Source organism: Pseudorca crassidens, chromosome 5 (genome assembly GCF_039906515.1).
Source record: "Pseudorca crassidens isolate mPseCra1 chromosome 5, mPseCra1.hap1, whole genome shotgun sequence".
NCBI lineage: Eukaryota > Metazoa > Chordata > Mammalia > Artiodactyla > Delphinidae > Pseudorca > Pseudorca crassidens.
The window spans coordinates 120,731,509-120,759,044 of record NC_090300.1 but is presented as its reverse complement, the minus strand read 5'-3'; the positions used below and the strand labels follow the sequence as shown (position 1 = coordinate 120,759,044).

The window sequence follows — 27,536 nt, the reverse complement described above, 5'->3', positions numbered from 1 at the left end:
GGGTGTGATATGGCACTGTTAGCTTATCCACTTCAAAATTAACCAAGCCAGCTGGAGAAATGTAATTTAGAGGGGTAGCACATGGGTATGCTGACATCTTGAAGGTGCTCTGGGGGTGTCTCTTTATACCCTATATTCACCCAAATAAAGCATGAAAATTAAAATGTATATCCACACCCACTCCCTCACATATGCATAAAATATTTGCATTGTTTAGGTTTCACTGAAATATCAAGAAAATGAAAACAATAGTATATGGAGTTCTTTTAAATCATAGCAAGTGTGTGGTATTTAAATATATTCAAGCATGTTATGATATCTAAATAATATCTTGATGGTTATTTCCAATATTCCTTTGCATATTTTTGTCTCATTTTATTATCAAATATTGTATTTATTTAGTTCTCTCTTTCTGCCTCCCTCCTTTCCTTTTTCCGTTCCTTTCCTTTTTTCCTTCCTTCTTTTCTTTCTTCTACAAATACTTACTGAGCATCAGTTATGACCCAGAGATTTCAGTGATGAATAAGATAGGCAAGGAGATGTTGTATAGGTGAGACACACCCCATATAAAACACTAAATAGTGAAAGCATGATTTTCAACAGTGGTAAGTTTTATAAAGTCAAGTCATTGTTATATGATAAGAGATAGATGGATGATGGTGGGCTAACTATTTTCCTGTAGAAAATCAAGGAAGATATCTTTGAGGTGGTAGTATTTGAGTTGACATCTAAATGATGAAAACCAACCAACCAAAGGAGGACCTGGGGCTCAGTGTTCTAGACAGACAAATAGCACATATGAGCTTTGTATGGTTTAAGGAACATAAAGCAAGCCAGGAATGGTAAATGTGGGGAAAAGTGAAAGACATCTGTTCAGAGAGGTAGGCAGGGCTCTGTTCATGTAGGGTGATGAAGGTCATGGGGAATGGGTTTAATTTTATTCTAATTGTAACAAGAAAATATTGGAGAGTTTTAAGCAGGGAAGTGATATGGTTTGATTTATGTCTTGAAAAAGATCATTATGGCTACTGCATAGCAAATGAGGAGGGCAAGGAACGGAAGCAAGAACTGGGAAACGTAAACACAAATGCACTAAAATGTTTTGTCCTAGACTACAAAGTAAGTCATAGAACCAGAACATTTTCCTTCTGACTCAAAGTCCAGTTCTCCTTATCATTTTATTAAATTGAAAATATACCTTTCGATTTAATCATTTTGTAGTTATTTTTCTATTGTTTTGCCCTCCAGACAAGATCTTCTCAGATTATTCTAGCAGTTACTAAATTATTCCTTAATTTATTCTTCTCATAGATTGACTTTGCTAGGTTATAGAAGCATGTTATACTGTCTTTATTAAGGTATGCCCTTTAGTGAGGGTATGCTTTGTGCATGTGTTGTATCTTTAATTAAATGTAAAAATATGGTTCTAGGATAAAACTGAACAGATTAATACCTTTCCTGCTGAGAGAGGACATTAAGAAATAGGGCAGTAGTAGAGAAAAAACTAATTTTTAGTGTTTTTTATCAATGGCTTCCACTGATTCCATTTAATTTTCCAGGGTAAAAATGATCACTTTTATAAAATAACACATCTAGGGAAGTGTGGGATAATTCATGCACAGTTTAAAAAGTGAAAATTTTAGATGAAAAATAGATATTATCTAACCATCCTAATTTAAAGTAGAACAGAATAAAACTGTTGCCAATATCCACAGTAAAAAAAAATCTTATTTTTTCCTCTTAATTTGCTTATTCATTCAACAAGTCTTTATGGAGTAATTTGTGCGTGCCTGAGATGGATGCTCTCACAAATCTTTGACTTCCGAAGTGCTAATCTCTCTTGGTTTGTCCATTTCTTATTTCTTTGGATAATTTACTTTCCTGATATGTATTCTGGCAATTTAGTTATGATGTTCTTGCATATTTCTGCCAGATTGAACACTTTCATCGTGTTTCTCTCCTTTCAATCCCTTTCTCTGCTTCCCGGGCTCCTTATCCCGCACTCTTCTCCCTTTGTTAGAGTCACTTGATCTTGCTTGCGTATTCTAGCCCCATACATTCTTTGTAACCTGATCTGCCTTTAATCTGGGTATACTTAAGGGATCTTTTCTGAGTAACTTGCAGGAGACAACAATAAAAGTCAATCTTACTACTAGTTCTGCTTGTGGTTCCTTTGTTTTCAAGTTCGAATGATAATGCTTTTTTCAGTCACTAGTTCTCCACTTGAAATCCTTTTTTTCTCTCAGATAAGGACACATTGTGTTAGGCTAGGAATCCCAGCCTTGAACCATAATTCTACCTCTGGGTCAGACTTCTCTGCACATTGCTTACTTTGGACACTTCTGTCTCTGTGTTTGCTTCATCCCATAGTATACTATCACCCCAGGTGATGGGACATTACCTCCTGCCTGTGTAAGCCAAAAGAGATTCTAACGTCTTTCCAGACATCCGTCTCCTATTCAAAGGAACTCACTACAATCTGCTTGTTTTCCCACTACCTCACAATACATACACTGACATCTCTAAGGTCACAAATAATGTTCTATGTAGCATATCCAATGAGCATGCATCAGAGGTAACAGTCTGTTTTGATTTTTTGCACACTTGTCTTCTCTAACCCAGTGTTTTGCTGGTTCTCCTCTCTTCCCTGCTTCTTCCATGGGCTTACTGCACATGACTTATCCTTTAAAGTCAGTGTTTCTCGGGATTCTAACCCTGACTCATTTATCATTTTAAATACTCAGGGGGTGATCTTATCCGTTCTCTTATTTCAACCCATATACCCCAGCCTTAATCCTCATGCTCTAGATTCATATATCCGACTTTCTGTCAACCACTCATCATCACCTTGATCCTAATATTTCAGAAACAGAACACGTCAGCTTCTCTCAAAATTCCTCGTCTTTCTAAACTACCTGTTTAATCATCTTCATCTCCCACAGTTCCGTATCTACACAGTCATAAGTTGATAATTTTAATGCTTAAGTACTTCTTAACATTTTCAGCTTCTTTCCCTTTTATCTACGCTACCTCAATTCTGGCTGGACCATCAAAACAGTCTTCCTGCTTCTAATTTTGTCACCTTCAAGCCCATCCTCTGAAGAACTGACAAAAAGCTGCTATTTAAGATGTCAGTAACACTACATCAGGCTGTTTCTCATTATCTACAGACTAAATTTCAAACTGCTTTGACAATACGTACAAGTCATCCATGATCCAGCTTCATCCCCCTGGAACTCTGGTTCAGCGACACTGAATTACTTGCAGTTTTCTATAACTTTTTCCTCATGTTTGTGTCCTTGGTCCTGTGGTCTGTTTACCTGGAGATATCCCTTCCCCTACCTGGCTGATCTCCCCCTTTTACCTGCCTCCATGGCCAGCCATCTACTATTCATCTTTAGTTTAATGTCATTTTCTCCATTTCTTTTAGCATAACCACTATAACACTGGCATTCCTGTTCAACCTCCCTCTGCCGCGCTGAGTTAGATGTCCTTCAGCTATACTCCAGGTACTGTGTGCATATCTGTATTGTCTTTTTTTTTTTTTTTTTTTTTTGCCGTACGCGGGTCTCTCACCGTTGTGGCCTCTCCCGTTGCGGAACACAGGCTCCGGATGCGCAGGCTCAGCAGCCATGGCTCACGGGCCTAGCCGCTCCGCGGCATGTGGGATCTTCCCGGACCGGGTCACGAACCCGCGTCCCCTGCATCGGCAGGTGGACTCTCAACCACTGTGCCACCAGGGAAGCCCGACTCTTAAATTAAGTAAAAGCAAAAAAAAGAAAAAATCAAGGGATGAAAGAGGAATCATGAGATCATTCAACCATTTCATAGCTCAGGTATATAAATGGGTTTTCTCCTTAAATTAATTGAATAGGGAGAACACAAGAAAAGCATAATGGGTCAAATCTACTCATGATAAACTAAGTTAACTGCATGGTTTTGAGCTTTTTGGAAATGTCAAAATAACTACATTGTTGTGTATCACATTATCAGTTGGAAAAATCTAGCATTAAGGAGTAGCCTCTTGGAAGTGAATTTTCAAATAAAAACTAGTATTTTAATGTGAAAGGATAAGAGAGGGGTATTAGGAGATGGATATGGTCAACCTATTTCAAGTCTGTTTCTTCATTTTTTTTTCATTTAGTCATTCAGTGTATTTATTTGAGTGTCTCTTAGTTATTAATGACCTTTTTTCTATATTTTGTTTAGCTATGTTGTTTTTAACTGGCTTTACTTCATGACTTTAAATATTTGAGGAAAGGGGATTTAAGTATGTTAACTGGATAAAGCACTTGTTAACTTAACAAATATAGCCCACCTGGTATACAGTGAAAACAGTAAACAATAAAATATTTCAACCAATGAAAGTGACTTAGATCAGCGGAAGTTGGAGAAAAAGCACACATGGAATTATTGTTTATAAAAAAATTCTATAATTAAATGAAATAAACATTTTTTCCCCTGTGGAATATCTGTTAAGACATAGGTATAGTTTTATCATGTAGATTTATTCTTTTCAATGGGAATTTTGAGGAAATTTTAGCTAGAGCACAAGCAGGAAGGTAGCAGAAGCTTCTAGGAACTTGAGCTAACAAGAGTACCTTTTGTTTATAAAATGTGTACTCTACAAAATGAGTTCACACTTATGGTCTCAACAACACTCTGAGGTAGGCAATAAGAAAGCTAAACCAGCGATTTTAATTAGGGGGAGCAGCAGGGGGTAATTCAGCGGTTTTAAAATTGTATTCTAGATCAGTGCTTCTCACGTTTACCTTGCACACATAACACCTGGGGAACGTGTCACGTGTTAGATTCTATTTAGTGAGCTTGGGGTGGGGCCTGAGATCCTACACTTCTACTCTGCTCCCCAGTGATGCTGATGGACACTTTGAGAAGGGGTTTTGGAAGTTCTAGGACTGAATTTGTACTGCCTCAGGGCTAAGATGGAAGGTGTGGAGAGGTCCAGTGGAATCCTTGAGGTCTGGCATCACTGTGATCTGATCATATGTTGAAGTTGAATGTTGGATTTTATTTGAAGAACATCTTTTGGTGCTAATTTTGTTTTCTTAACCATTGGTTTCAAAGTATTGGAAAAAAAGCCCACTAGGCTTCCATTATATCTCTAGAAGTGTGTATCATTAATCACTCAGGATGTGTTGCTCTTCTCTAAAGTAAGTGAAATCAAACACAAAAATCTCCAATGTAACTGCAATTCTTTAACTGATATTATTTTTTATAGTGAAACTGCTAGCAAGTGGTAAAATCAGAGGTTGGATCCAGATCTTCTGGGTCCAGGGATCTTGTTGCTGTACCATATGTTTATTCAAATATTTCTGGAGACTGGGAAACAAATATGGCCCTTTTGTTCATGGTGAGTAATGGAGGAATCATTGGCTTTGTTAGAGGATTTCATTTAAAAAATTAGAAAGCAATAGTGCATGTTGGAAATGACCATGTGATGAGGTGGGAGAAAGACCTACCCCTTCCTATTTATAGGTTATTCTTGAGTATCTTGGGAAATAGTGGATTAATTGGTCAGAGAATTTACAACTGGAAGGGATATGGAAGATTTTCTAATTTGAACATATTGTTGCAGTCACAGAAGTTAAGTAACTAGTCCCAACGTCACTCAGTGGCAAAATTTGAACTATGCCTTGGATCTCCTGATTCTTATATGAATATTTCTGCACTTCTTTTTTTTAATCTTATAACAAGCCTCCTACCAGTACTGATAAAGTGAAGCCATTGTGGTGGATTGAAGATTTCATACATTTGGTTTCTACCTTCATGCCCCGCCTCCAACTCCCCTGCTAGACATTATTTGATGAAGATGATATAAATAGGAGCAAAGCAGTAGATAGTGGGACGAACAGAGACCAAAGAATATACCCTGGGGAGCTGAGCGCCAACCAAATTTCATAAATACTGTTTATTATTCACTGTAGAAATGGCCTTTATTATGCATGCTTCAGATTCTTTGGTGTTAGTGCATTCTGGTGCAAGAACCCCTTGCTGGGATACTGGGTGAAAGGTAGAATTTCATGACAGGGTAATATGAAGCCATGGTTAAAATAGGTGATGACACTGAAGGAGATTTCATGAGTACAACAAAATATTTTGGATATCCAAAACCAAAAACATTTATTAATATACTTATTATTTTAGCAGAGTCATCAGTATTTATTGAGAACTTATATGGTAGACTGTTCTAAGTGCTTTATACATCTTATACATTTAATTCTCAGGTACATGCAGTTTCAGGTTTGTGTGTTGCCAGAGTGATAAATAAATGAGATGGAAAAGATAGCCCACAAATAAGCTTCTGCTGCTACGAGATTGAATTTTCATTGAATTTATAGTTGTTTGACTTAATGCACCAAATCTTCTGATTTCTTGGGCATCCTGTGGACACACATCTTGGCCAAGTCACTTTAGAGCGCTCCCCTTTTGTTTCATCTTGTGATGTAGAGCCTTCAAATGACTCTGAGGCCTGCTCTTTTCTCTTTAAGTTATCTAGAACTATTTAAAACATATCAATATTTTCTGTTTCTGTTCTCTCTCCATTCCACCTTGGGAACAACAATTATAAACAGTACACCTGAAACTAGTATAATATTTAAAGTCAACTGTACTTCAATAAAATTTTTTTAAAAATTAAAAAATAAGTGTAAACTATAAAGAAACTCTTATTTTAGGTTCACTAATTCTCAGTTCAGTACTTTTGGCACTAATAGTTGAAGTGGTCTAGATTTTGCTGTGTCTTTTTTTGTCATTCCAGATGTTTAATTTTTTGTTTCTTATAGGAACATCAGGTTCATTTTAAGGGATCCCTTAAGTTTCCCTTCTAATCCATTGCTGATATATCAGCTATAAATGTTAAACCTGAACTATCTACTGTATGTAGATAGTTCTGGAGGAAAGAGTTCTATGAGGTTAATAACCACTGCATAAAGTCCATGACTAACTGGTCAATATATGTGTGTGTGCGCGTGCGTGCGTGTGTGTTTTTTATGGCTAGAGTCCTGGATGTTAGGGAATGCCAGTCTTCCTTCCATCAAAGCCATTCTACATGGAGATGACATAGGATATGCCTGGGACTGGGGATCCTCTGAATACAGCAGATGATCCTATGCTCATGGGGATGGCATTCTAGTGGGAAGATATATCAATACATTATGGCTATAGGGATATGGATCTCATTCTTCTTAGTCCTCTCGCTGCTTCAGTCTTCCTCTTTGATAATAAGATCTTCTATCTTCTTTGTGAAAATTTTCCTGAACACTCCAGAAATAATATTGGTAAGACTCATTCAAATATATACATTTGTAATTTTGGATTGTCATCTGCTTTTTTATGTGCAAACGTGTTTTCTCCATAGTTAGACGTGATAACATTTTTACTCACAAAACTTCTGACATGAAATGTGTGGGTTTTTTCTTTCATCCAGCAACCAATTCTCCGATTCTCTGGACGCAACCGAGTGTCCTACAATTCAAATTTCTGATACTAACTACAAAGAGTTAGCACAGGTCCCATAGCTTAAGGGCTTAGTCCCATAGGACTGTCACAGTAAGTCTCAGGCTTCCATCTATACTTCTGACTCACTAGCTATAAGTTCAGGGAGTTCTCACAACCCCCTCCTCAGGTTCAATAATTTGCTAGACAAGCTCACAGAATTCAGTAAAATAGTTACTTACTATTAACAGTTTATTATAAAAGATACAACTCAGGAACAACCGAATGGGAGAAATGTATAGGGCAAGATATAAGGGAAGAGGCACAGAACTTCCATGCCCACTCTGGGTATGCCCCTCTCCTAGCACCTCAATGTGGTCACCAACCTGGAGGATCTTCAAACCCCATCATTTAAGGGTTTTATGGAGGTTCCATTATGTAGGCATGATTGACTAAATCGCTGGCCGTAGGTGATCGAACCCAATCCTTCCTTCCCAGGTGACCTTGGGTGGGACTGAAAGTTCCAATCCTCTAATCACATGGTTGGTCTGTTTGGCAACCAGCCCCCACCTGAAGCTACTCAGGGACCTACCAAGAGTCACCTTATTAGTATAAACTCACATATGCTTGGAAGAAGCTTTGTGAATAACAAAATATGCTCTTATCATCTTTATCACTCAGGAAATTCCAAGGGTTTTAGAAAATCTGTGTCAAGAACTGGGGACAAAGATCAAATATATATTTCTCATTATCACACTAGATTTTTAAGGGCAAGGATTACTACACACATATTACTGCACACATATTCAGTTGCAATATATCTTTCATAGTGACATGTTAAAATGCCAAACCTAGCAAATTTCCTCTACATTTTAGAGTAGTCAAATTCCAAGCTGAGCTCACAAACAGGAAGGGTGAGAGGTGGAGTAGAGGTGAAGTTTTCAGAGTCACCGTAGTAAATTAAAGGTTCAAATAGAATCTGATAGGAACTTAATGATAGTGCTTAACTTAGAGTGAAACGTGGCTGCCGAATGCCCTTTGTGAGCCCACAAACACTGTTAATGTGCCGTTTCTCTGCATTACCTTTTGGACAGGACTTAACTCATACATTACTGTATAAATGAATCACAACTTTTATGGCTTGTTGTCTGTAAGGAAAACTTCCAGAATTGCTTTAAGTGTAGTCATCAGCTTACGGCTGTTATTGCTCAGCGCTCCAGAAGACAGAATTCCTATGGCTGCAGATTGGCAAGTTACCACCAGTCCACTGTGCTGTAGATGGGTGGACATTTAGCTTTCCTGGCATGGCTTGATTTAATCTACTGGCCAATCCATGCAATTAGCTTAGGTCTCTTAGAGTCTCTCAACACTGAGAGAAATATAAAAGTCCCAAGAAAAAAATGCTTTATCAATGACTAGTTTCCCCCTCTCCCTATATTTCCACATTGTGCTGCAAATCAAGTAGACAAATGTAGAAATTCAAAGGCCCTTGTGATTTTTTGCTGTTTGGAATTTATCTCAGCAAATGAGGAGATGATGTCATATCACAGGGGAAGTGTGATGATAAGTGCGAGGACAAGTCATCCCTTAACAAGGGAAGATTAATGTGGTGTTCTAAAATGGAACTATTACATGTGCTGTTTACCCAAAAGAAGTATGAAAGTGAACAAATGGAGCTGTCAGACAAAGTGCTGATGACATACAAAATATTGAAATAAATAGCTGATGATGCACGAAGCATCGAAAGACACGTTGATACCCATGTAGGCTCCATTGCTCATTTATTTCCACATGGTTGTCCTCTTCTGAATGTGATAGAGCTTTTGCTCTGTTAATAGTCTTCCAGATGGGGTCTTCAGAGTGACAAGGGATCAGGGAGTTGGGCAATTTTCCATTGACTATAAAATAATAGAGATAAAAAATTAAAAGAATTCAGAAAAGATAAATCAATTACCATAGTTCGTAAGGAATTGTTTTTAGCTGAAAATTAATTAAATTAGTCATAATGATTGTGGAAGTGACTGGTGCTACTCAGAAGCCTGTTCCTTTTTCTATGCACAAAATACGAACACATTTCTCTGCATTCTTTGCCATTGAGTTAGGGCCACGTACCTAGTTCAGACAAAGACAATGGGAATGAAAGTGTTGAAAGTCATCTCCAGGTTTAGTGCCTAAAATCTCCCATGAGATTCTTCATTTGCTTACCCTGTATGTCTGGAAATGAAAGATTCCAAATGACAGAACCACACAATGGAAGGAACTCAGATGCCTGGGTCTCACTTGAAGGAGACAGGAAAGTTGCCCAATGCACAAGAATTTTCTTTGAGCAAGAAATAAAACTTTATTAACACTGAGATATGAGTGTTTGTTAGAGCAGCTAGCATTTCTATCATAATATAGTAATCAACTAAGTTTCATTCAAACTCACATTTTTATCTTAGATTATTTGTATGATCTACCATTTTAGATTCCTTCAGTTAATATAACTTTAATTATTCTTCCTACAGCTAAATTGAAACAAATCATAAGTATAATGCATTTCAAGAGGACTAGACAATGAATTTCATTTACAGAAATGGGACCTTAACACTCACTTGAGAGTTTTGATTTCTGTTTCTCAGAAATATCATACTTTCTTATCATTCAGATTACTCCTGTGTAAATACTTTTTTTGGAGTTTCTAGATCGTTTTGGCCTTTAAAATATAACAAAGTTAGAAATGAATGATCATTTTAAAACTACCTTTTATGGATATAGAAGGAAGTCATGAAAGACTTTACAATGGGTTAGGAAGATTGTTTATAAGCATATACTATGGGTTATCTTATTCTAAGATTCCACAGATTCTCTGTCCTTTCACTGTCTTTGAGCTATTTACAGTTCTTTTCATTGTAGATAACTAATAGCAATGTAAATGATTCTTGTCCACAGACATACAAATGAATTTTGCCCAGTGGAAATACAATTGCTATCCTTCTACTAAGCAATCCAGATGATAGCAGAGATTCTGTATTTTATCAGAATAATTTTCTGTGCTTTTTGTTGACTTGATTTCCTTATTATGCAAAACAAAAAAAAAGAAAGAACAAAGGTTCCTCACTTATGAAAGAGCTAAGCTTTCTACAGTCATGGTTATTTTAAAATATTTTATTGTCACTTTACTTAAATAGGTAACAAAGTATTATTTCTCAGGCATTCATGATCTTATTTTAATCATGTTCCAGATCTCCTCTTAAAATGTTTTAATTTTAGCCTTCCCAAATTCAGGTCTTAAGTACAGAAAAAGTAAAATAAAATTTTCAGCATTTCTTTTACTCTTAAGCTATATTTGGAATTTCCCAGAAGTCCCCTGAAAAATCACAAAGATTTGTTCTTTGAGACACTAGAACTAATTAGTTTTGTTTGATATTCTACTTTATAAGAATTGCTTGGGGGAAGTTTTCAGGTTAGAAGAGATACTAGGTTAAGTTTGTAAAGGTAAATGTTATTAATATAAATATTTCAGAAATTGTATGCTTTGTATTAAGTCCCTGAAGATTTGTCAATGCCTTACTTTATATAATACATTTTTACCTCTGGTGAGACACTGATCAAAATCCTTATGCAATAATCTGTCTTACGTATTTATCAGGGCTCTAGAGTACTTTATGTGATGATGTTAAGCCACAACAATATAGCATCATCTGTCACAAATTTAATTATTGCCACAGCCTTACTTTTTTCATTTGAATCTGTTGAAAGAGACATGGGTTGCTTGTGCTCTTGGGTGTCTTGCTGGGAATGCAAAGATTTCAAGGCCCTGACTGCTCTTTCACCTGTGCCTGTTCTTGGGGCTGTGCTCTCATGAATAATGTGGAGGAACAAGGTTCTGTTTCCCTCTGAGACAAAGATTAGCCTTGCTTACTTCTTGCGATAGAAGCAATGGATTTGCCCAAACTCAGTGTTCCTCAGGCTGTGACATAAACCCTCTGCATGTACAGCATCCATCTGGGCTCTTTCTGTCACCCCTGTGGGACTTGGGGACAAGGGAAACTAATGCAACTTTTTATGCCTGTGCTGTTTTCTGTGATGTGATCAATAATGTCCTTTATCACTGACCAAGGAGTCTCCTGTCTTCTGCCAGCATCCACAAAACCATAACAGGATATCTCAGGAGCTTGTAAGTAGAGTAAAATCAAATCCCATACCTCCCAAAAGTTAGCATCTTCTGGCCAGTGGGTCTTTTTTTTTTTTTTTTTTAAATTTTTGACTGTGTTGGGTCTTCATTGTTGCACGTGGGCTTTCTCTGGTTGTGGTGAGTGGAGGCTTCTCATTGAGGTGGCTTCTCTCCTTGCAGAGCATGGGTTCTAGACACATGGGCTTTAGTAGTTGCAGCACATGGGCCTCAGTAGTTGTGGCTCATGGGCTCTACAGCACAGGCTCAGTAGTTGTTGCACATGGGCTTTGTTGCTCCACAGCATGTGGGATCCTCCCGGACCAGGGATTGAACCCGTGTCCCCTGCATTGGGAGGTGGATTCTTAACCACTGTGCCACCAGGGAAGTCCTAGGCCAGTGGTTCTTAATTGGAGATGAACATAAAACTTAGCCAAGGAGTTTTATACATTTTGAATCCCTATTCCAGCCTTGTTGAAACTCCTTACTTGATATCCTTGCTATATTCTTTGTATGTCATGTATATTACCTCTCAGAATTATTTTATGCTATATCTTAAGATTTCTTCTCTTAAAAGTGCTCTTCCATTTAATAAAGTAGATATAACATTCAAAGACATCTTTGAAAATAGACTTAATCATTACTCAGGAATTATTTTTTGGAATGGCTTTATTTTTCATGTCACAGAAACAATCATCTGCTGCTTTTCAATTGTATTATTCATATCAGAAACCTCATCAAATTTTCACATTTGAAAATTATCAGTAATAAATTAACCACAGCCATTAATTCTCTGTCATCTTCAGATAGTGTTTGTTTTATTCTGATGCTTTCATGGGGGCTCCACTATAAGCTACAGGGAAGAGGTTGTGTCTTCAACAAAGAAGGAGAGTTTCAGAGTCTCAAGGAAAAAGCCTGTACTTCAAAGTGTTCACATATCAGGGCTGATCTTACATTTTTTATAGCAAGAGTCAGTGATCTATGGCCTGCTGGCCAAAAATATCCACTGCATGTTTTTGTAAATAAAATTTTATTGAAACATACTCATGCCCAGTTATTTATGTATTGTCTCTGGCTGATTTTTTGCTACAATTGTGGAGTTGAACAGTTGTAACAGAGAACATCTGGCTTGCAAATCTTAAAATATTTACCACCTGAGTTCTCACAGAAAAAGTTTGCTCTCAGAATCTAACAGTGGATGGCTCTGGATTTTCACAGCTGCTTTTAGCTGAAAATAGATGGCTTCATGAAACTGGTAACCCAAGATCCAGCAGATCAAGAATTAATTTAATAGATCTAAGTGAACTGATGAGGAATTTTTATTGTAGTAATTATTTTAGAATATTGTTGTCTTATTTTTCTATTTTCTGGGTAGATGAAGAAGTCCTATCTTCTTTGAAGCTATTTATAATGTACAACAATTTAGTAAATGCTGCTTGTGTAAACTAAAATGAAATGTCTTAAAATAATAGCTGATTCTCACTGACTTCCTAGAATTCCAAAGCTCTGAGTAAGTGTCTTTACTTTTGATGGTAATATAGTTATGTGTGTAGGTTCAATAGGAATCTGTTCTCTGTTCAACCAGATTATAATTGGACAAGTCAATTATGCAACCAATGCCTCACCTGAAATGTCACTTTTGAAAATAAAGTACATTTGATCAAATATGACAAGTCGCCTTTAAGAAGTTGATTTTACATATGGAACAAATGGCTACAAAGCCCCCCCAGGAATATTGGCTCACAAGGTGCTGGTCTTATAGGTGGTAAGATGGTCTCTTTCTTACAAGGCAGGAGACAAAAATTAGGGGGCCCTCAGAATAGAGGAATCCATGCAAATTTATAAGGTACTGAAGGTGAAATATGGAGTAGATGTTTTCTTGGGCTTGTTTTTCTAGTCTTATGAGAACAAATGAAATGTTTATTAAGGTTCAATCAGAGATTCCTATGGAAACTTTCAGACAGAAATTAAGTTTAAGACCTCAGCGGTGGTTTGATACTATACAGCTGTAGATTTGCAAGGCAATCTCAAAGAGGTTCATTAGCATTTTTGCTGCACCTGTGTAAATAATCAGGCCAAAAAGAGTGGGAGCAGTCTTTTATGTGATCAAGAATAATCCTTCTTTGAGATAATTATGATCTTAAAGTGGAGGGTGATTGGAGACTGTATTAATGTCCTACTGCTTCTGTAAAAATATTATCACAAACTTAGTGGCTTAAAATAACACAAATTAATTATCCTATAGTTCTGAGGTCAAAAGTCAGAAATGGGTCTCACCAACCTAAGAGCAAGATGTCAGCAGGCCTGCCTTTCTACTGAAGGTCCTGGGGAGAATATGTTTCCTTGTCTTTTCTGGTTTCTAGAGGCCACCTGCATTCCTTAGCTCATGGTGTCCTCCCACCATTTTCAGAGCCAGCAGTTACATCAGTTGGACCTCTGCTTCCATCATCACATCTCCTTCTCTGATTCTGATTCTCCTGCCTCTCTCTTTTATTACAAGGATCCTTGTGATTGCAATGAGCCTACCTGGATAATCCATGACTATCTCCCAACCTCAAGATCCTCAATGTAATCACAATTGCATAATCTCTTTTACCAAACAAGGTAACATATTCATTGGCTCTGGGGTTAGGACATGGACATCTAGGGATGTCTACCACAGAGACAACAGGAAAAAGTGTGAAAAACTTTGAAATGGGCTGAAAACTAAGTGTTGCCTAAACACATTCTTTCAGGTCACCTGATTCTACAGCATTTCTGCAACTTTCATTGCTTTTAAGATTTTTAACAACCCTTTAAATTGCAGATAACTGCTACCAAACAGATGATTGTGGAATATAGATATAAATGTGTTTGTCCTGTGGAAATACAATTGATTTCCTACCACCACCACCACCACCACATTCTCAATGGAATAAGCCAGTTTTATAAATACGCTTCAGGATTACTTACTACTTATAAAAGTTTAGTTCTTTGAAATCTCCTTTTAACTATGGGCCTTTTAACTATAGGACTTACCTAATAGATACTGAAATTAATTATAACATGGCATATATTACCATAGGAAAGTACTGGCATGAGAGTAGACAAATAGAAAAGGTTATGTGGGCAAAAACAGATCCCTAAATATATTAAAATTCAACATTTGATGAAGATGATGTCATAAATTAAGTTGGGAAGAGAGAGATATTTCAAAAAAGAGGTAGTAGAAATTGGCAAAATTTGGTGGGGGGGAAATACATTGCAGAGCCTTTTCATATACTATATGTCAAAGTAAATTCAGATGGTTTAAATAATTAAATGTAAAATAAAACCCAGAAAAGCTGGTGAAGGCATGACAAACTGTCCACAGATTTAATTTTAAAAGGTAAAATACAAATTACAATGAGATATCACCTCACACCTGTTAGAATGGCTATTATCAAAAAGACAAGAAATAACACATTTTGGTAAGGACATGGAAAAAAGGCAAGTCTTGTGCACTGTTGGTGGGAATATAAATTGGTGCAACCATTATGGAAAGGAGTGTGGAGGTTCCTCAAAGAATTAAAATAAAGAACTACCTTATGATCCAGCAATTCTACTTCTGGGTGTTTATCTGAACAGAATGAAAACATTAACTCAAAAAGATACGTGCACCCCCATGTACCCGGCAGCACTATTTATAACAGCCAAGATATGGAAATATCCTAAGTGTCCACTGATGGATGAATGGATAAAGAAGATGTGAGATAGATATATACTATACATATATAGCTGGCCAAAGCATTAGTTTGGGTTTTTCTGTACCAACTTATGGAAAAATCTGAACAAACGTTTTCACCAACCCAATATATACCATAAACTATTATTCAGCCATAAAAAAGGATGAAATCATGGAACTTGAGGGCATTAAGCTTAGTGAAAGCAGTCAAATAGAGAGAAGACCTTCAAGATGGTGGAGGAGTAAGATGTGGAGATCACCTTCCTCCCCACAAATACATCAAAAATACATCTGCATGTGTAACAACTCCTATAGAACACCTACTAAGTGCTGGCAGAAGACCTCAGACTTCCCAAAGCCATGTGGCTGACACAGTCTTGTTGCTCAGGCCAGGTGTCAGGCCTGAGCCTCTGAGGTGGGAGAGCCAAGTTCAGGACATTGGACCACAAGAGACCTCCCTGTCCCATGTAATATCCATCAGTGAGAGCTCTCCCAGAGATCTCTGTCTCAATGCTAAGACCCAGCTCCACTGAACAACCAGCCAGCTCCAGTGCTGGAAAACCATGACAAACAACTAGCAAGACAGAAACACAACCCCACCCATTAGCAGAGAGGCTGCTGAAAATCATACTAAGTTCACAGACACCCCAAAACACACCACCGGACATGGTCCTGCCCAGCAGAAAGACAAGATCCAGCCTCATCCACCAGGACACAGTCACCAGTCCCCTCCACCAGGAAACCTACACAACCCACTGAACCAACCTTACCCACTGGGGGCAGACACCAAAAACAACAGGAACTACGAACCTGCAGCCTGCAAAAAGGAGACACCAAACACAGTAAATTAAGCAAAATGAGAAGACAGAGAAACACACAGCAGATGAAGGAGCAAGGTAAAAACCCACCAGACCAAACAAATGAAGATGAAATAGGCAGTCTACTTGAAAAGGAATTCAGAGTAATGATAGTAAACATGACCCAAAATCTTGGAAATAGAATGGGGATAATACAAGAAACATTTCACAAGGACCTAGAAGAAGTAAAGAGCAAATAAACAACAATGAACAATGCAATAAATGAGATTAGAAATTCTCTAGAAGGAATCAATAGCAGTATAACTGAGGCAGAAGAATGGATAAGTGATCTGGAAGACAAAATAGTGGAAATAACTACCACAGAGCAGAATCAAGAAAAAAGAATGAAAAGACTTGAGGATGGTCTCAGAGACCTCTGGGACAACTTTAACACACCAACATTCAAATTATAGGAGTCACAGAAGAACAAGAGAAAAAGAAAGGGACTGAGAAAATATTTGAAGAGTTTATAGTTGAAAACTTCCCTAATATGGGAAAGGAAATAATCAAATCCAGGAAGTGCAGAATCCATACAGGATAAATCCAAGAGAACCACGACAAGACACATATATATATATATTTTCTTGTTTTTTTGTGGTACGCGGGCCTCTCACCACTGTGGCCTCTCCTGTTGCGGAGCACAGGCTCTGGATGTGCAGGCCCAACGGCCATGAGCCACAGGCTCAGCCACTCCACGGCACGTGGGATCCTCCTGGACTGGAGGATGAACCCACGTCCCCCGCATCGGCAGGTGGACTCTCAACCACTGTGCCACCAGGGAAACCCCAAGACACATATTAATCAAACTATCAACAATTAAATACAAAGAAAAAATATTAAAAGCAGTAAGAGAAAAGCAACAAATAACATACAAGGGAATCCCCATAAGGTTAACAGCTGATCTTTCAGCAGAAACTCTGCAATCTAGAAGGGAGTGAAAGAACATATTTAAAGTGATGAAGGGAAAAACTTACAACAAAAATTACTCTACCCAGCAAGGATCTCATTCAGATTTGATGGAGAAATTAAAACCTTTACAGAAAAGGAAAAGTTAAGAGAATTCAGCACCACCAAACCAGCTTTATAACAAATGCTAAAGGAACTTCCTCAGGCAGGAAACACAAGAGAAGGAAAAGACCTACAATGACAAACCCAAAACAATTAAGAAAATGGTAATAGGAACATGCATATCGATAACTACCTTAAATGTAAATGGATTAAATGCTCCAACCAAAAGGCATAGACTGGCTGAATGGATACAAAAACAAGACCTGTATATATGCTGTCTACAAGAGGCCAACTTCAGACCTAGGGACACATGCAGACTGAAAGTGAGGTGATGGAAAAAGATATTCCATGCAAATGGAAATAAAAACAAAGCAGGAGCAGCAATTCTCATGTGACAAAAAATAGACTTTAAAATAAAGCCTATTACAAGAGACAATGAAGGACACTACAGAATGATCAAGGGATCAATCCAAGAAGAAGATATAATAATTGTAAATATTTATGCCCTCAACATAGGAGCACCTCAATACATAAGGCAAATGCTAACAGCCATAAAAGGGGAAACCGACAGTAACACAATCATAGTAGGGGACTTTAACACCCCACTTTCACTAGTGGATGGATCATCCAAAATGAAAATAAATAAGTAAACACAAGCTTTAAATGATACATTAAAATAAAATGGACTTAATTGATATTTATAGGACATTTGATCCAAGACAACAGAATAGAGTTTCTTCTCAAGTGCTCATAGAACATTCTCCAGGATAGACCATACCTTGGGTCACAAATCAAGCCTTGGTAAATTTAAGATATTTGAAAATGTACCAAGTATCTTTTCCGACCAAAATGCTATGGGACTAGATATCAATTACAAGAAAAAAACTGTAAAAACTGCAAACACATTGAGGCTAAACAATACACTACTAAATAACCAAGAGATCACTGAAGAAATCAAAGAGGAAATCAAAAAATAACTAGAAACAAAGGACAATGAAAACACGACGACCCAAAACCTATGGGATGCTGCAAAAGCAGTTCCAAGAGGGAAGTTTATAGCAATACAGTCCTACCTCAAGAAACAAGAAAAATCTCAAACGACATAACCTTACATCTAAAGCAATTAGAGAAGAAGAACAAAAACACCCAAAGATAGCAGAAGGAAAGAAATTATAAAGATCAGATCAGAAATAAATGAAAAAGAAATGAAGGAAATGATAGCAAAGATCAATAAAATAAAAGCTGGTTCTTTGAGAAGATAAACAAAATTGATAAACCATTAGCCAGACTCATCAAGAAAAAAAGGGAGAAGACTCAAATCAACAGAATTAGAAATGAAGAAGGAGAAGTAACAACTGACTCTACAGAAATACAAAGGATCATGAGAGATTACTACAAGCAACTATATGCCAATCAAATGGACAGCCTGGAAGAAATGGACAAATTCTTAGAAAAGCACAACCTTCCAAGATTGAACCAGGAAAAATAGAAAATATAAACAGACCAATCACAAGCACTGAAATTGAAACTGTGATTTAAAATCTTACAACAAACAAAAGCCCAGGACCAGATGGCTTCACAGGCAAATTCAATCAAACATTTAGAGAAGAGCTAGCATCTTTACTTTTCAAAGTTTTCCAAAATATACCAGAGGGAGGAACACTCCCAAACTCATTCTATGAGGCCACCATCATCCTGATATCAAAACCAGAAAAAGATGTCACAAAACAAGAAAACTACAGGCCAATATCACTGATGCAGAAATCCTCAACAAAATACTAGCAAACGGAATCCAACAGCACATTAAAAGGATCATACACCATGATTAAGTGGGGTTTATCCCAGCAATACAAGGATTCTTCAATATATGCAAATCAATCAATGTGACACACCATAGTAATAAATTGAAGGATAAAAACCATATGATCATCTCAATAAGTGTAGAAAAGGTTCTGAGAAAATTTAGCACCCATTTATGATAAAACCTCTCCACAAAGTAAGCATAGAAGGAACTATCCTCAACATAATAAAGGCCACATATGACAAACCCACAGCCAACAACATTCTCAATGGTGAAAAACTGAAACCATTTCCTCAAAGTTCAGGAACAAGACAAGGTTGCCCACTCTCACCACTATTATTCAACATAGTTTTGGAAGTTTTAGCCACAGCAATCAGAGAAGAAAAAGAAATAAAAGGAATACAAATCGGAATAGAGGAAGTAAAGCTGTCACTGTTTGCAGATGACATGATAGTATACATAGAGAATCTTAAAGTTGTTACCAGAAAATTAGTAGAGCTAATCAGTGAATTTGGTAAAGTGGCAGGATACAAAATTAATGCACAGAAATCTCTTGCATTCCTATACACTAATGATGAAAAACCTGAAAGAGAAATTAAGGAAACACTCCCAATTACCACTGTAACAAGAAGAATAAAATACCTAGGAATAAACCTATCTAAGGATACAAAAGACCTGTATGCAGAAAACTATAAAACACTGATGAAATTAAATAGAGATGATACAAACAGATGGAGAGATATACCATGTTCTTGAACTGGAAGAATCAACATTGTAAAAATGACTGTACAACCCAAAGCAATCTACAGATTCAATGCAATCCTTATCAAACTACCAAAGGCATTTTTCACAGAACTAGGACAAAAAATTTCCCAGTTTGTATGGAAACACAAAAGACCCCGAATAGCCAAAGCAATCTTAAGAAAGAAAAACGGAGCTGGAGGAATCAGGGTCCCAGACTTCAGACTATACTACAAAGCTACAGTAATCAAGACAGTATGGGACTGGCACAAAAACAGAAATATAGAGCATTGGAACAGGATAGAAAGCCCAGAGATAAACCCACACACATACGGTCACCTTATATTTGATAAAGCTGGCAAGAGTATACAGTGGAGAAAAGACAGCCTCTTCAACAAGTGGTGCTGGGAAAACTGGACAGCTACATGTAAAAGAATTAGAACACTCCCTAACACCATACACAAAATAAACTTAAAATGCATTAAAGACCTAAATGTAAGACCAGACACTATAAAACTCTTACAGGAAAACATAGGCACAATACTCTATGACATAAATCACAACAAGATCCTTTCTGACCCACCTCCTAGAGAAATGGAAATAAAAACAAAAATAAACAAATGTGACCTAATGAAACTTAAAAGCTTTTGCACAGCAAAGGAAACCATAAACAGGACAAAAAGACAACCCTCAGAATGGGAGAAAATATTTACAAACAAAGCAACTGACAAAGAATTGATCTCCAAAATATACAAGCAGCTCATGGAGCTCAGTATCAAAAAAGGAAACAACCCAATCCAAAAATGAGCAGAAGACCAAAATAGACATTTCTCCAGAGAAGATATACAGTTTGCCAACAAACACATGAAAAGATGCTCAACATCACTAATCATTAGGGAAATGCAAATCAGAACTGCAATGAGGTATCACCTCACAGCAGTGAGAATGGCCATCATCAAAAAATCTACAAACAATAAACGCTGGAGAAGTGTAGAGAAAAGGGAACCCTCTTGCACTGTTGGTGGGAATATAAACTGATACAGCCACTATGGAGAACAGTATGGAGGTTCCTTAAAAAACTAAAAATCGAGCTACCATATGATCCAGCAATCCCATTACTGGGCATATACCCTGAAAAAAAAAAATTCAAAAAAAGTCATGTACCACAATGTTCATTGCAGCTCTATTTACAATAGCCAGGACATGCAAGCAACCTAAGTGTCCATCGACAGATGAATGGATAAAGAAGATGTGGCACATATATACAGTTGAATATTACTCAGCATAAAAAGAACGAAATTGAGTTATTTGTAGTGGGGTAGATGGACCTAGAGTCTGTCATACAGAGTGAAGTAAGTCAGAAAGAGAAAAATATATATCATATGCTAACAGATATATATGGAATTAAAAAAAAAATTTGTTCTGAGGAACCTAGGGGCAGAAGAGGAATAAAGACGCAGACATAGAGAATGGACTTGAGGACACAGGGAGGGGGAAGGGTAAACTGGGACGAAGTGAGAGAGTGGCATTGACATATATACACTACCAAATGTAAATAGATAGCTAGTGGGAAGTAGCCGCATAGCACAGGGAGATCAGCTCGGTGCTTTGTAACCACCTAGAGGGGTGGGATAAGGAGTATGGAGGGAGACACAAGAGGGAGAGGATATGGGGATGTGTACATATAGCTGATTCACTTTGTTATACAGCAGAAACTAACACAACATTGTAAGGCAATTATACTCCAATAAAGATGTTAAAAAAAAAAAAGTCAAATAGAGAAAGACAAATGGCAAATACCATATGCTCTCTCTTATCTGTGGAATCTAAAAAAAAAGGAAAGAGGAAAGAAACCAAGCTCATGGGTACAAAAAACAGATTGGTGGTTGCCAGAGGCGAGGGCTGGAAGGTGGGAAAAATGAAATGGGTGAAGGGGGTCAAAAGGTAAAAAAATAAATAATAAATTAAAAAACTTCTTTAAAAATTCAAAAAAGATATAATACTTCAGGATATTAAACAACTTCATAATCACATATTTGCAGCATATTAACAAAGGGTTAGAGACTTAACTTTTAAAATACTTATAAAAATTAATTAGAAAAACTCATGAAGAATACAATAGACAAATGGCAAAATTCATGAGCAGACATTTTTCAAAGAAAGAAATACTAATTGTTAACTAGTATACTTAAATGTTTATCCAGTTAGAAACTATAAATTCAGAAGAAAAAGCTGTCAAATTAAGAAAGCTCTACTAAAAATTATAATGCCCTATGTTGGCAGTTGTACGGCGAAGCATTCATTCCTCACTGTTTGTGGGTACATAAACTGGTATAATCTTTCTGAACATAATTTGGCAATATTTATCAAGAGCCTTAGAAATGTTCACACACACCCTTTGAAATTTCACCTCTGGGAATCTAAAGTTTAATGAAGAAGAGCAAAAAAAGGAAAAAAAAAAGTATATGTCCAGATTGGGGAATAATTACATAAAATATTATTATGTTACCATAGAATATTGCGTCCTTCCAGCTTACAAGAATTGTGTGCATCTCTTCCCAGCTCTGCATTCAGTGACATCAGACTGATAGCTTGAAATCAGCTAAAATGGGAGTATTCACTTCATATAAATTAGAAAATGCTAATATAAGGACTTTTCCCCCTTTAGAAATCCAGTTGTTAACTACTCATCAGCATACTACTAATTACGACTGGCATGAGCCTTGAGAATAGTAGTCTAATTTTCTTATTTTACTAATCAGTATACAATAGGCTGTTCAAGTTCTCACAGTGAATTAGTGGCAGAATTAATGCTGTAATCTTGTCCTCTGAATTCCTAGGCCAAGAGCTTTTAACTTTAACACTTTGCCAGGGAAATTATCTGGTGCTGTTTTAAATCCCCAAACTCTTGACCTAAATACCAAGTTCTGGATGAAGCTGCAGTTAAAATGATGCTTATCTGATCAATTCTGTCAGTATTTACTGTCAAATAAAGCAGGAATTAATCATGATTGTCTATTTATACCTGGAAAACTTGCTTTAGATTGGTCCTGGCACGAAGCGTCCATATTACTCGATCTGTCTCCTATAGGTATCTAGGAAAATACCATATGAGACATTGCAGCATGTCATACTTGCAAGCAATCTAACAGAAATTCACAATTTAACTTGCAGAATATCTTTGTGATTGAAACACATAAAGTCCCATTTTCCTGGAATCTATGCAGCTGTATGAGTTCCCAATACACTGACACACTAAAAAGCAGACCCAGAATTTCCAGCCTTCCTTCCCACAAAAATTTGTTGAGGACCTATATTGTACCTGCCCAGGGCTTGTGTGATCCCTGCCAGAACTCCAGAGTTTATTCCCTTTTCTCACTACTTTCCCCTAATGATTTCTCACAGGCTGTTGACTCCATCTTGTCTTTTAGGGAACTGCAGTTCTTCCTGAGTATGGCTGCATCTTAGTTGGGAAGGAATCTCTTTTCCTTCCTATCACCATTGTGTTGCCCTCCAATCTCTTTAGATGCTACCAGGGATATATATAGATATTTTTTTTCTTTCCAATTTTTCTATTATTCTCAATCACAATCTTGTCAGCAGGGGAATTGAATTTCTGGGCTCCACTTCAAGGTGTCATGATTTGGAGATTTACTTTCTATCACAGTTCACCAATTTAAAAACCGAAGTGTGCACAAAAGTTACTTTCGTTATTTATTTATTTTTGCGGTACGCGGGCCTCATCACTGCTGTGGCCTTTCCCGCTGCTGAGCACAGTCTCCGGACGCGCAGGCTCAGCGGCCGTGGCTCACGGGCCCAGCCACTCCGCGGCATGTGGGATCTTCCCGGGCCGAGGCACGAACCCGTGTCCCCTGCATTGGCAGGCGGACTCTCAACCACTGCGCCACCAGGGAAGCCCACTTTCGTTATTTTTTTGTTGTGAAAACTCAGTTTTCCGTGCCTTCCTCCCAGTGCTGATCCGACAGACCTGACATGGGACAAGGATTATGCATCTCACAAAGCTAACTAAGCTCTCCAGGTGATTCTGATGAAGGTGATCAGAGATTTACTCCTCTGGAAACTCTGCTTTGTAGGGAATCTGCAGTAGATGGCTCCAGGGTGCACCAGCAGAGAGCTCACATAGACGGAGAAGCCTGAGTCACCATCAGGTGAACCAGATAGTCATAACTTCTGTCTTACCTGACTTTATACCAAGTCTCCGTGTAGAAAGGATGAAGTGCATACAAAAATGGAAGTTTGGTAGTTTGATCTGTAATGTAGAATTTGAGATTTGCATGGTTTCCCAATTCCTAGTATATTTAAACTAGGAGTCAAAAAAGAATGACTCGAGAAAAAGAAGTCTTTGAAATATTCAAAAATAACTTTTTAGACTTTCTTGTCTTTCATGTCAGAATACTTTTCCACTTTGACTCTAATAAATACTGGAAGTCTTTGAGCCCTAAGATGACAGTAGTGATAATAGTAATATCAATAAGTATTTGGGCTTTCCTGGTGGCGCAGTGGTTGAGAGTCCGCCTGCCAATGCAGGGGACATGGGTTCGTGCCCCGGTTCGGGAAGATCCCACATGCCGCCGAGCGGCTGGGCCCGTGAGCCATGGCTGCTGAGCCTGCGCGTCCAGAGCCTGTGCTCCGCAATGAGAGACGCCATAGCAGTGAGAGGCCCGCATACCGCAAAAAAAAAAAAAAAAAGTATTTAATTTTATATGAAACACCTGACCTATTTGGGGTGTGTGTGTGTGTGTGTGTGTGTGTGTGTGTGTGTGTGTGTGTGTGTGTGTGTGTGTGTGTGTGTGTGTGTGTGTGTATATATATATATATATATACACAGAAAGAAATCATAAGAATAAGCTATGAATACTCAGCTATTCAAAAAAGTGTCAAACTCCTGATAAAATTAAATATTCTTATTATTTATTTGAAAAATGAAAATATCTGTCTGTTAATGAAGAACCAATAAATCTAAAATATCAGAACATATGAACCCACAAATTGACGTCAACTGGCAGATTAGCTCCCCTCTTATTTATACACCCCTTTTACCTATTCAGCTTTTATTCATCCTTCAAAATTTAGTTTAGATATTACTTCTCCCCTGCATTCTCTGTTTACCCCTCTCAGAACACTTCTTATCTTCAGTTGCAACTGCCTCTTTCCCATCAGTGCTGCTTTGGGTGGAAATATACCTTGTTTACTACTGTATCTCCGGGCCTCCTACAGGCTGTGGTAATAACTGTTGCAGTATAGGTAGTCACTGGACAACAGTTAGCCAGGACCTTTCAGCGTTTCTGACAGAAAGCTTCTTGAGGATAGGTATTCTATTCCTAGTACTGAGCACCTCATAAATATTTTGGAAACAATGAAAAAATGTAAGGGGAAGCCAACTATGGTATCCCCCAGGCCCCCAGGGGGTGCTAAAGCGCCAAGTCTTGTTTACTTATGACTTCAGCCAGAGTAAAATTGCTCTGTACTGTTTCAGTTTAAGGAAACAAACATTTATTGAGTGTTTCGGGTTTCCTTAGAATTGCAAAGATAACCAAAACTCAGTTCTTGCTCTTGAGGTATTTAGAAGCTGGTGCATAACTAATGCGCAGAAAATTACATCAAGATTATCCACTAAAGGCAGAACACCTGGCCTTTTAGATGCAGTAATTTAAGGGATGCTGCAGTGCCCAAGACATTTACAATACTTCAAGGCTATTCCAACTGCCACCACAGACCATCCTGGATCATTTGCAACCGTACCCTGGGATTGTCTTCTCCTTAGGAATTCTACTGAAGCTTGGGATAATTCCCAAGCCAAGAAATCTAGAGTTGATGAAAAATTCAAAAGTTCTCCACAGGCAACTTTCTATTCCTCCCTAGATGCAGGTTCAGGATTGGTCAGACCTAACTGATATAAAAGTCCTGCCCCTCTTGTTCCTTTAGGACAAGTTACATATCATTTGATGGTCAATAGATGCATTTGAATTACTGGTCACATGTATTTGGCCATATGCTCAGAAATTTAGGCACTGCCAGAGGTGCCTCTGTGGATAATGACTCTTTCCTGGCCACAGCTTCTAATTGCAAATGTCTGTAATAATATAATCTGAACATAGGTCAAAGGACTGCTGGGTGAAGTTTTCCATAGGGCAATTGTTTTTTTGTTGTTGTTGTTTTACCTGGCAATGATCAAAGCCTTCTAATTTACCTAATTAGAGAGTATGATTTTTGAGTGACCAAGGCTTAAGTTTATTACTAACAAAACACATGTCACCTGTGCCCTAAACGGAATTGGAACCTATAATTCTTCTGGCAAGAAACTAGTTTGCAAACTTATTTTAACTGCTAGGAACTTTTTACAGCAGAGTTTTTTAATGTTAAGTTTGGAATTAGATGGGTAGAGTAGTAATTCTTAGTAGGAATTGCTTGGCTAACTCTGTGTCTCACTGAAAATTTATATCCTAATATTAGCTTTTGGCTAATGTATATTCTATGAGTGAGATATAAGCTCTGCTTTAGTAAGGACCCCTACTGAAGGGTAGAAATGGCAATGGGAGGGTCCAATTCTTATTGACCCCTTAGGTACTATATGCAAGCTGAAATATAACCTGAAGAGATCAAGTGATAAAATATTAGGAAACAAGGAGAGGTTAATGTATAATGTTACCTTCTGCAAGAAACAGGATGTTTTTCCTTTTTTTTAATCATGCAAAGAACCAACACAGGTGTTTCTAAATAATGACTAGTTCAACAAAGAATGTGTTCCTTTAATAGCGAAAGCCATATTTTTGTGTTATGCTGGCTTGTCACACATTTAAAATTGACATACATTGGAGCACTTCAAATTTATATCTCCATTTCAACCATTCATTTAGTAGGTCAAATCATCATTATATTTCACCAGTATGGTGGATTTTAATTCATTTAACATTTTAATCTTCCATCAGTTTTTCATTTAAGAGAATTTCACAGCATATATGGGATTTGTATAAATTTCTGTGCAGTAAATTTATTCTTTTAACAGTTTTAGTCTTTCATCAGAAATTCATTTAAATGGATTCCACTATATGTCACTTCCACTTCCAGTGCAGCTTTAGGTCAGGCTGTAACTGATGCAAAAGAAATGAGGTATTAAAAGAGATGGGAAATATCTGAAATTGGAAAGAGTTCAAGAAGTGGGCCATTGTAAGGGCATTATGTGCCTCAGATAAGGTGGGGAGGGGAAAATGATATAGCATTTTGATCTGAAGCCTTGCATGCTTTATAATTTCAATTCTCAACAAAGTCAAAAAGATCTATGTTATCTAAGCTTGTGTCTTTAAAACAAAATTAACTGCTTCAGTGCCCTAAAACAGCCCCCATATGGCCATGTGAATGTGCATGCGTGTCTTTAACAGCCATTTGAATTAATGGCACAGCTTCTTTCAGCGAACATTCTAACTCCTCCCTCCCCCCTGCCGACATTCATTAAATGACATCCAAGTGATAAATATTAATATAATAAATACACTAGCTATGGAAATAACCCAGGGAAGAGGAGCATTCTATCATGTTTTCATATAGAAGTAGATGAAAATCACCAGTAGTGCATTATAGTTGGTGACAGAAAACTGCAGTATGAGAGATGCCTTTACCAAAGAGCGGAGGTGCTGGTGCTTGCTTTGTGTACATCAGAAAAGCAAACGGTGACCTTGAGAAAATCCTCCTTGCTCTCTAGGTCTCTGCAAAGGGAGTGACTGCTTTTATGATGCCTAATATAAGAGGGCATTGATGTCGATTGGTGAGTGAAAGTGCTAGAGAATATTGGTGGAAGTC

General features: G+C 37.5%; 1 protein-coding gene across 2 annotated transcripts in view; it reads left to right on the top strand.

Annotated features, from left to right (window-relative positions):
• Positions 1-27,536, top strand: part of SAMSN1 (SAM domain, SH3 domain and nuclear localization signals 1) — a 455,109-nt gene that overhangs the window by 239,622 nt on the left and 187,951 nt on the right. For both annotated transcript variants that reach the window (XM_067739225.1, XM_067739226.1), the window contains one exon: positions 3,431-3,509. The gene's annotated coding sequence lies outside the window, so the exon portion shown is untranslated. The remainder of the gene's footprint in view (positions 1-3,430; positions 3,510-27,536) is intronic.